We start from the raw sequence: 10,363 nt of genomic DNA, 5'->3' as shown, positions 1-10,363 counted from the left end.
CCATAACCGAGACTGTTTTTGTCATTTCTAATTTTTTTATTTTTGAAGAAAGGGCCTCGATTTGGGCTTGTAAAGAAGTGCTTTCGTCGACCTTATGGGCGCCCGGGGCGATAGACTTATTTCCCCGGGGGGTGTGCCATTGAAAATTGGTTTGAGCAATTTCCTCAATCTGATTATATATTTCATGTGGGCGTCGGTTACCTAAAAGTCCCCCGGAGCTAGAATCAAGTGTCTGCCTAGTGTGTGGCAACAATCCATTGTAGAAAGTGGATACTTGTTGCCATATTGCGAGGCCGTGATGGGGACACTTGCGTAATAGCTCCTTGAACCTTTCCCAAGTTTCATATAAGGATTCCCCGTCCTCTTGTGAGTATGTATTAATTTCAGCCATTAATTTAGCAGTTTTAGCAGGAGGGAAATACTTATATAGAAATTTTGGGCTAGTTCATCCCAGGTGTTTACCGATCCAGCTGGGAGGGCGTTGAGCCAAGCTTTCGCTCGGTCTTTTAGTGAGAATGGAAACATACGGAGGCGGATGGCGTCGTTTGATGCTCCATTGATCCGAAAGGTATCACATATTTCCAAGAAATTAGTTATATGTAGATGGGGATCCTCGTCCGCAAGCCCGTGGAAGGTTGCGGAGTTTTGGAGCATTTGTATCAAATGCGGTCGAAGTTCGAAGTTATTGGCTTCGACATTCGGAGCATTGATAGCGGCGCCTAGATTACCTACGGTGGGCCGTAGATAATCCATAAGGGTACGTTGGTCCGCCATTGGAGGTGGATCACCCGAAACCTTCTCTTGGTTTTTGGCTTTTAACCTTTTTCTGAGAAAGCGTTCGGGTTCTTCTAGCGGTTCTTTTATGTCTTTATTGGAACTGGAGCTCATACACTACGTGAGGTTGGCGTCGGGTTCCAAGTCCTGCAATAAAAACAGAAAAGAATGTTGGTCAGAAGGTTCACCACGGCCCCGTGTTGAGCGAACACGGCCCCGTGGTCGGAATTACAGTGATTGTTTTCCAGATCCCAGTTACTGGAAGTTGGACACGGCCCCGTGTTGCACCGGCACGGCCCCGTGGTCAGCCTTCTGTAACTTGAAAAACAAAAACTGCCAGTAACGATGCTGAGCACGGCCCGTGTCCGACCAGGCACGGCCCCGTGCTGAGCTCTGCAGAAGCTGAAAACTAAAAAAAATCCTAAAAAATTAAAGAAAAATAAAAATATGATTAGGCCGTTGATTCCTAACTTTCTTAAAATCCTTGTGTCCCCGGCAACGGCGCCAAAAACTTGATGCGTGTGTAGTGTAATATATTTATGATGTATATTTAAGCCCCTTTTTACACTTTTAGCCAAGTTTTAAATTTATAAAACACGATATTTACTAACACTAAACACACATATGGGCAAGTGCACCCATCGTGGACGTAGTATAGTGTTGGTAAGATACCGAGGTCGTCCAAGGACACAAGAGCTTTTAATACCGGTTTATCCTCAACGTCTAATCAAATCAAAAAGTTAGAAAAATGTTTTAAACTAAGAAAAATAAAAACTAACTAAATGCTGAAAATAAAAATAAAATAAAAACAGATAGACAAGATGAATCACTTGGATCCGACACGTGTATTAGTATAACCTTTGATTATTTTCGCACTTTTGCACTTGTTTAAGAGATTATCTTAGTTATTGTAGTAGGCCCCTCTTTTGAAGGCGACGTTACCCTCAACCCAGTAGTTTGAGTCAGCAAGGATACAATCCTAAAGGGTCGGATTATTGAAAGATAATGAATTAAGTTATTAATGCAAATTGTGGTAGGCCCCGCTTTTGGCGGTGACGTTACCCTCGGCTAAGTAGTCTGAGTCAGCAGGGATACAGTCCTAAATAGCCGGGTTATAGTATTAATAGTAGTTAACTTATGAGGGGGTCAAAGAGTTTGGATCCCCGCCATCCAATACCTATGGGCATTGAAGGAGATCCTACTAAATTTGACCCAGGTCCCAAGCAGGACCTCTAAACGCTGAACAAGGGCAAGACCCTTACCAAACCGTTCCCTTAACCCCCGACCAGGTAGCCAACATACCTCCATATAGACCGTGGAGATATGAATGGTGAAAATCTTTTATTTTATATAGACAGTAAAATAATGCCAAGACACCACGGACAAACGATAAGGAAAGATCACCTTCAACATAAGTAACTAGTTATTAAAGTCATTAATACAAAACCAAATAAAAAGTGCAAAAGATTAAAAATAAAAAGTATTATACTAAACACTTGTCTTCACCAAGTGATGTAAGAGACTTAGGCAAACATGGCCTTGATTGTCAAGAACTCTTACGATCAATCTTGGATCCCGAGACGACTCACACACTCTACGATGGACAATGGATGATGGTGGTGGATGATGGTGTTATGGTGGTGGTGGGTGGTGGATGAAGTGTGAGAGAGGTGGTGTGCCAAGGGATGAGAGAGAATGAAACCAAGCTCCTCTATTTATAGGCTGAACAGAAGGCTGGACACGGCCCCGTGTCCGCTGGACACGGCCCCGTGCCCGTCTGACATTCTCTCTCTTCATTAATTGTAATTCGCAATTACAATTAATGCGCCTGCTGTACTTTCACCACGCCCCCGTGCCCGCTGGACACGGCCCCGTGGTGGGCAATGGAAGCTTCTACTGGTTTGTCTTTTCTGCTGCTTCCTGGGCACGCCCCCGTGTTCGCTGGACACGGGGCGTGTTCAGACTCTGTTTCTTCTCCTTTGCCTTGGGAGGTGCCGTTGAGGGTCCGGGCAGTCTACTTTTGTTCCTTTTCTTGTATTTATGGTAGAATTAGTTGTCTTTTTGCTTCTTTTGTGATTTTGAGCTCATTTCATCCTGAAAATACAAAAGGAAGACAAAAACACTCTTTTTCCAACATTAGTACTTAAAAAGGGTTAGTTTTATGCCTTAATTGATGTGATTTATATGTTGCATTTTACACACATCAAATACCCCCACACTTGAACTTTTGCTTGTCCTCAAGCAAAACTCTTTAAATGTGGCTTACACTCCCAAATGGAATAGGTAGAAGAGAAGTTTTTTAGCTTGTCCTAGAGTGTCGGGAATCCAAGGTCTTTATAAGTTTTATTTTTATTTATTTACAATCCTATTCGTTATGATTTATTTTGAACTTTTCATAAGATAAATTACTTATTTGGGCATAGCATGCCTTATTAAAATTCCATTTATATACAAGTTCACATACCTCACGGGAGATCACTCAACACTCGGCCGAAGGTGTATATTTTTAGTGAATCACTCGAGAGCGGCATGGAACTTACGCCTTCCATAGGCTTGCCAAGCAATCAATCCTCCTCCTTTTTAACTTTTTACCTTTGTAAATATCAAGAGGACTTTTGGGGTGAAGGGTTAGGCTTGGGTTAAAGGTGGGTGGTTGGGTTAGTGGTTAGTAAAAAGGGCGAAAATCGTAAAAAGCGTCGGTTTTCGTAAAATACCTTGTTTTTAGCGACTTTTTATTTTGAAGTATTTCTCCAAACAAGCTTTTATATAGCTTTTGTTTGTTTTTGACTTCATCATTTTTTTTTTCACATAAAAAGGCGAGTTTACGAAAAACCGAGCTTGTTACTAAAATAAAGGGTGAAAAATAAAAAGGTTTTTGGTGGGTAAAAAGGGTTTTTGGGGTAATGAAATGAAAGGTTTAGGCTCAAAGGGGCTATCTAGGGGGATTTTGGGTAGGTGATAAAAAAAATTGAAAAATAATGGTTTTGAAAGAAAAATGGTTAGTCCTAATGCCTCCATCATTTACTTACTTGGGTTTAAGTTGGTAAGGACCGGGAATGTATCGTCGTGGCAAGTTCTAGATTTGTAAGAACCAAGCGGCTATTCACACAAGAAACGAAAAATGAGCATTTAATCTAAATATGTATATTTTTATGCTCAATAAAGGCTCAAAACTCACTTTTGTGGGAATGGGTTTTTAATGTGATCAAGTATATATAATCGAATTTTTAACTAGACTTGTTATGCCGTTTCATAATTTTCTTATGTTGGTTCTTTTTATCACGACGCTATCGGTTGTAAACTTGTAAAAATATAACCTTTTTAGAACTTGTTATTCCCAACTTAAACTAAGACAAGTAAATAAAAAAAATGAAAAAGTTTTTGAAAAAAATTTGGGGTGTTTAGCGGTTCCAATAGAGTTTTGTGTAAGGCTTGTGTTTAGGATTTTGCGAAATTTCAAGGTTTTAGCATCCCCCCACACTTAAATTACACATTGTCCTCAATGTGTCCAAAAATAATGTTTTTGGTTGATTAGAATGTGTAAAAGTGGGTTTAAAAGCAAAGTTTTGTGTTACTGGCATCCTGGACACGGCCCCGTGTTGACCGGGCACGGCCCCGTGGTCAAGTGCCAGTAACAAAAATTAGAGAATTGAAACAGAAGCCTGGACACGGGGGCGTGTCCGCTGAACACGGCCCGTGTCCAGTTACCTGAACTGGGTGATTTTCTGCAGGGGGCTCAGCACGGGGCCGTGTTGGTTGGGCACGGCCCGTGTTGAGCCTTCTGTGATGGAGATTTTTGTCGGGTTGCTCTGTTCTTCGTGCATGGTTCCATTTTTCTCGTTCCCTTTTTCATCCATTACCACCATGAGTGTGTTTTATTCTGCAAAAACTAAAAGATTAAACTAAACTAAGGATAGTTCCGCGGAATGCCTCCGTGGTGCGCCACGTTTATAAGGGTCCTTGGCTAGACCCGATTCGAGGTTATATATCTTCTGAGTGGAATGCCTGGCTTCCCATGTTACACCGTCGGAGAGCGGCATCCAAGCTCGAATCAATAACCTTCATATAATTGACTGGGTCGTCGTCCTCTATTCTCTTCCCAACTCCGAACTTCACCTCATCATCCCCATATCTCAAGGTGAGTGTTCCGTCATTCATATCTACCACTGCTTGTGCTGTGGCAAGAAAGGGTCTCCCTAGTATAAGGGGGACCTCGGTGTCTTCCTCCATATCGAGTATGACAAAGTCAGCTGGATAAACGAATCTGCTTACCCTTACCAAGACATTCTCGATGACACCTTGTGGGAATTTGACGGATCGATCAGCGAGTTGTATGCTCATTTTTGTAGGGCTCGTGGTTCCCAAGCCAAGCCTCTTGAACATTGATGAGGGCATAAGGTTAATACTAGCCCCTAGGTCGGCCAAGGCATTGCGAACGGGCGATTCCCCTATTGAGCACGGAATCGTGAAACTTCCGGGATCGATTTTCTTTTGGGGAAGTTTATTGAGTACGAGGGCAGAGCATTCTTCGCCTAAATTAACTAATTGCAAATTTTCAATTTTCTTCTTATGCGTAAGGAAGTCCCTCATAAATTTAGAGTATTTGGGCATTTGGGTTAGGACTTCGATAAAAGGAATATTGACATGCAATTGTTTTAACAGACTTTCGAATTTTGCGAATTGCTCATTTGTCTTTTGACGAATTAACCTACCGGGGTACGGAACTCGAGGAGCCTTGGTAGGCTCTGGTGATGGAGGAGGGTTCTTCTCCTGCAGAGGTGTTGGCACTGTTTCTTCCGTAGGTGGTTGTACTTCTGCAGGCCCTACGGTGCGGTTTCGTAGTGTGATGAGGTGAACTTGCGCCTTTGGGTTTGTTTCGGTATTGCTAGGTAATGCGCCTTGCGGTCTCTCGGAAAAGTTTTGAGCTATTTGATTTATTTGTTTTTCTATGTTTTGAATGCTAGCTTGTTGATTCCTAAAATTAGATTCTAATTGTAGAAATCTTTCCGAGTTTTTCTTATCAGTGTCAGAGACGAGGCGAGATATAGTATCTTCGAGCCTTTCTCGTCCACCTTGTTGTTGAGTGAAATTTTGTGACTCATTTCTTGATTGCTGAAAGTTTGTTCGTTGGGTTTGTTGGTTACTACTATTGCCGGGTTCCCTCCAACCAAGGTTTGGGTGGTTTCGCCATCCTTGGTTGTAAGTTCCCGTTGGGGGACCCGACGGCCTAGGTCTATTATCAATGTAGTTTACCATTTCTTGTTGATCGTCCGTTTCTTTCATGCAACTCCAATTTTCATGTGACCCACCACACCCTTCACAAGCCATAACCGAGACTGTTTTTGTCATTTCTAATTTTTTTATTTTTGAAGAAAGGGCCTCGATTTGGGCTTGTAAAGAAGTGCTTTCGTCGACCTTATGGGCGCCCGGGGCGATAGACTTATTTCCCCGGGGGGTGTGCCATTGAAAATTGGTTTGAGCAATTTCCTCAATCTGATTATATATTTCATGTGGGCGTCGGTTACCTAAAAGTCCCCCGGAGCTAGAATCAAGTGTCTGCCTAGTGTGTGGCAACAATCCATTGTAGAAAGTGGATACTTGTTGCCATATTGCGAGGCCGTGATGGGGACACTTGCGTAATAGCTCCTTGAACCTTTCCCAAGTTTCATATAAGGATTCCCCGTCCTCTTGTGAGTATGTATTAATTTCAGCCATTAATTTAGCAGTTTTAGCAGGAGGGAAATACTTATATAGAAATTTTTGGGCTAGTTCATCCCAGGTGTTTACCGATCCAGCTGGGAGGGCGTTGAGCCAAGCTTTCGCTCGGTCTTTTAGTGAGAATGGAAACATACGGAGGCGGATGGCGTCGTTTGATGCTCCATTGATCCGAAAGGTATCACATATTTCCAAGAAATTAGTTATATGTAGATGGGGATCCTCGTCCGCAAGCCCGTGGAAGGTTGCGGAGTTTTGGAGCATTTGTATCAAATGCGGTCGAAGTTCGAAGTTATTGGCTTCGACATTCGGAGCATTGATAGCGGCGCCTAGATTACCTACGGTGGGCCGTAGATAATCCATAAGGGTACGTTGGTCCGCCATTGGAGGTGGATCACCCGAAACCTTCTCTTGGTTTTTGGCTTTTAACCTTTTTCTGAGAAAGCGTTCGGGTTCTTCTAGCGGTTCTTTTATGTCTTTATTGGAACTGGAGCTCATACACTACGTGAGGTTGGCGTCGGGTTCCAAGTCCTGCAATAAAAACAGAAAAGAATGTTGGTCAGAAGGTTCACCACGGCCCCGTGTTGAGCGAACACGGCCCCGTGGTCGGAATTACAGTGATTGTTTTCCAGATCCCAGTTACTGGAAGTTGGACACGGCCCCGTGTTGCACCGGCACGGCCCCGTGGTCAGCCTTCTGTAACTTGAAAAACAAAAACTGCCAGTAACGATGCTGAGCACGGCCCGTGTCCGACCAGGCACGGCCCCGTGCTGAGCTCTGCAGAAGCTGAAAAACTAAGAAAAAATCCTAAAAAATTAAAGAAAAATAAAAATATGATTAGGCCGTTGATTCCTAACTTTCTTAAAATCCTTGTGTCCCCGGCAACGGCGCCAAAAACTTGATGCGTGTGTAGTGTAATATATTTTGATGAGTATTTAAGCCCCTTTTTACACTTTTAGCCAAGTTTTAAATTTATAAAACACGATATTTACTAACACTAAACACACATATGGGCAAGTGCACCCATCGTGGACGTAGTATAGTGTTGGTAAGATACCGAGGTCGTCCAAGGACACAAGAGCTTTTAATACCGGTTTATCCTCAACGTCTAATCAAATCAAAAAGGTTAGAAAAATGTTTTAAACTAAGAAAAATAAAAACTAACTAAATGCTGAAAATAAAAATAAAATAAAAACAGATAGACAAGATGAATCACTTGGATCCGACACGTGTATTAGTATAACCTTTGATTATTTTCGCACTTTTGCACTTGTTTAAGAGATTATCTTAGTTATTGTAGTAGGCCCCTCTTTTGAAGGCGACGTTACCCTCAACCCAGTAGTTTGAGTCAGCAAGGATACAATCCTAAAGGGTCGGATTATTGAAAGATAATGAATTAAGTTATTAATGCAAATTGTGGTAGGCCCCGCTTTTGGCGGTGACGTTACCCTCGGCTAAGTAGTCTGAGTCAGCAGGGATACAGTCCTAAATAGCCGGGTTATAGTATTAATAGTAGTTAACTTATGAGGGGGTCAAAGAGTTTGGATCCCCGCCATCCAATACCTATGGGCATTGAAGGAGATCCTACTAAATTTGACCCAGGTCCCAAGCAGGACCTCTAAACGCTGAACAAGGGCAAGACCCTTACCAAACCGTTCCCTTAACCCCCGACCAGGTAGCCAACATACCTCCATATAGACCGTGGAGATATGAATGGTGAAAATCTTTTATTTTATATAGACAGTAAAATAATGCCAAGACACCACGGACAAACGATAAGGAAAGATCACCTTCAACATAAGTAACTAGTTATTAAAGTCATTAATACAAAACCAAATAAAAAGTGCAAAAGATTAAAAATAAAAAGTATTATACTAAACACTTGTCTTCACCAAGTGATGTAAGAGACTTAGGCAAACATGGCCTTGATTGTCAAGAACTCTTACGATCAATCTTGGATCCCGAGACGACTCACACACTCTACGATGGACAATGGATGATGGTGGTGGATGATGGTGTTATGGTGGTGGTGGGTGGTGGATGAAGTGTGAGAGAGGTGGTGTGCCAAGGGATGAGAGAGAATGAAACCAAGCTCCTCTATTTATAGGCTGAACAGAAGGCTGGACACGGCCCCGTGTCCGCTGGACACGGCCCCGTGCCCGTCTGACATTCTCTCTCTTCATTAATTGTAATTCGCAATTACAATTAATGCGCCTGCTGTACTTTCACCACGCCCCCGTGCCCGCTGGACACGGCCCCGTGGTGGGCAATGGAAGCTTCTACTGGTTTGTCTTTTCTGCTGCTTCCTGGGCACGCCCCCGTGTTCGCTGGACACGGGGCGTGTTCAGACTCTGTTTCTTCTCCTTTGCCTTGGGAGGTGCCGTTGAGGGTCCGGGCAGTCTACTTTTGTTCCTTTTCTTGTATTTATGGTAGAATTAGTTGTCTTTTTGCTTCTTTTGTGATTTTGAGCTCATTTCATCCTGAAAATACAAAAGGAAGACAAAAACACTCTTTTTCCAACATTAGTACTTAAAAAGGGTTAGTTTTATGCCTTAATTGATGTGATTTATATGTTGCATTTTACACACATCAAATACCCCCACACTTGAACTTTTGCTTGTCCTCAAGCAAAACTCTTTAAATGTGGCTTACACTCCCAAATGGAATAGGTAGAAGAGAAGTTTTTTAGCTTGTCCTAGAGTGTCGGGAATCCAAGGTCTTTGTAAGTTTTATTTTTATTTATTTACAATCCTATTCGTTATGATTTATTTTGAACGTTTCATAAGATAAATTACTTATTTGGGCATAGCATGCCTTATTAAAATTCCATTTATATACAAGTTCACATACCTCACGGGAGATCACTCAACACTCGGCCGAAGGTGTATATTTTTAGTGAATCACTCGAGAGCGGCATGGAACTTACGCCTTCCATAGGCTTGCCAAGCAATCAATCCTCCTCCTTTTTAACTTTTTACCTTTGTAAATATCAAGAGGACTTTTGGGGTGAAGGGTTAGGCTTGGGTTAAAGGTGGGTGGTTGGGTTAGTGGTTAGTAAAAAGGGCGAAAATCGTAAAAAGCGTCGGTTTTCGTAAAATACCTTGTTTTTAGCGACTTTTTATTTTGAAGTATTTCTCCAAACAAGCTTTTATATAGCTTTTGTTTGTTTTTGACTTCATCATATTTTTTTTTCACATAAAAAGGCGAGTTTACGAAAAACCGAGCTTGTTACTAAAATAAAGGGTGAAAAATAAAAAGGTTTTTGGTGGGTAAAAAGGGTTTTGGGGTAATGAAATGAAAGGTTTAGGCTCAAAGGGGCTATCTAGGGGGATTTTGGGTAGGTGATAAAAAAAATTGAAAAATAATGGTTTTGAAAGAAAAATGGTTAGTCCTAATGCCTCCATCATTTACTTACTTGGGTTTAAGTTGGTAAGGACCGGGAATGTATCGTCGTGGCAAGTTCTAGATTTGTAAGAACCAAGCGGCTATTCACACAAGAAACGAAAAAATGAGCATTTAATCTAAATATGTATATTTTTATGCTCAATAAAGGCTCAAAACTCACTTTTGTGGGAATGGGTTTTTAGTGTGATCAAGTATATATAATCGAATTTTTAAGTAGACTTGTTATACCGTTTCATAATTTTCTTATGTTGGTTCTTTTTATCACGACGCTATCGGTTGTAAACTTGTAAAAATATAACCTTTTTAGAACTTGTTATTCCCAACTTAAACTAAGACAAGTAAATAAAAAAAAATGAAAAAGTTTTTGAAAAAAATTTGGGGTGTTTAGCGGTTCCAATAGAGTTTTGTGTAAGGCTTGTGTTTAGGATTTTGCAAAATTTCAAGGTTTTAGCATCCCCCCCACACTTAA

General features: G+C 41.6%; 2 non-coding genes across 2 annotated transcripts; both read left to right on the top strand.

Annotated features, from left to right (window-relative positions):
- Positions 1 to 290: 290 nt before the first annotated feature.
- On the top strand, positions 291 to 397 carry LOC118482493. Its single transcript, XR_004868527.1, has one exon. It is a non-coding gene; the product is annotated as a small nucleolar RNA R71 (small nucleolar RNA).
- Positions 398 to 6,388: 5,991 nt separating this feature from the next.
- Positions 6,389 to 6,495, top strand: LOC118482492. Its single transcript, XR_004868526.1, has one exon. It is a non-coding gene; the product is annotated as a small nucleolar RNA R71 (small nucleolar RNA).
- Positions 6,496 to 10,363: the final 3,868 nt, after the last annotated feature.

Source organism: Helianthus annuus, chromosome 9 (assembly GCF_002127325.2).
Source record: "Helianthus annuus cultivar XRQ/B chromosome 9, HanXRQr2.0-SUNRISE, whole genome shotgun sequence".
Lineage (NCBI taxonomy): Eukaryota > Viridiplantae > Streptophyta > Magnoliopsida > Asterales > Asteraceae > Helianthus > Helianthus annuus.
This window is presented reverse-complemented; position numbering and strand designations above follow the sequence as displayed.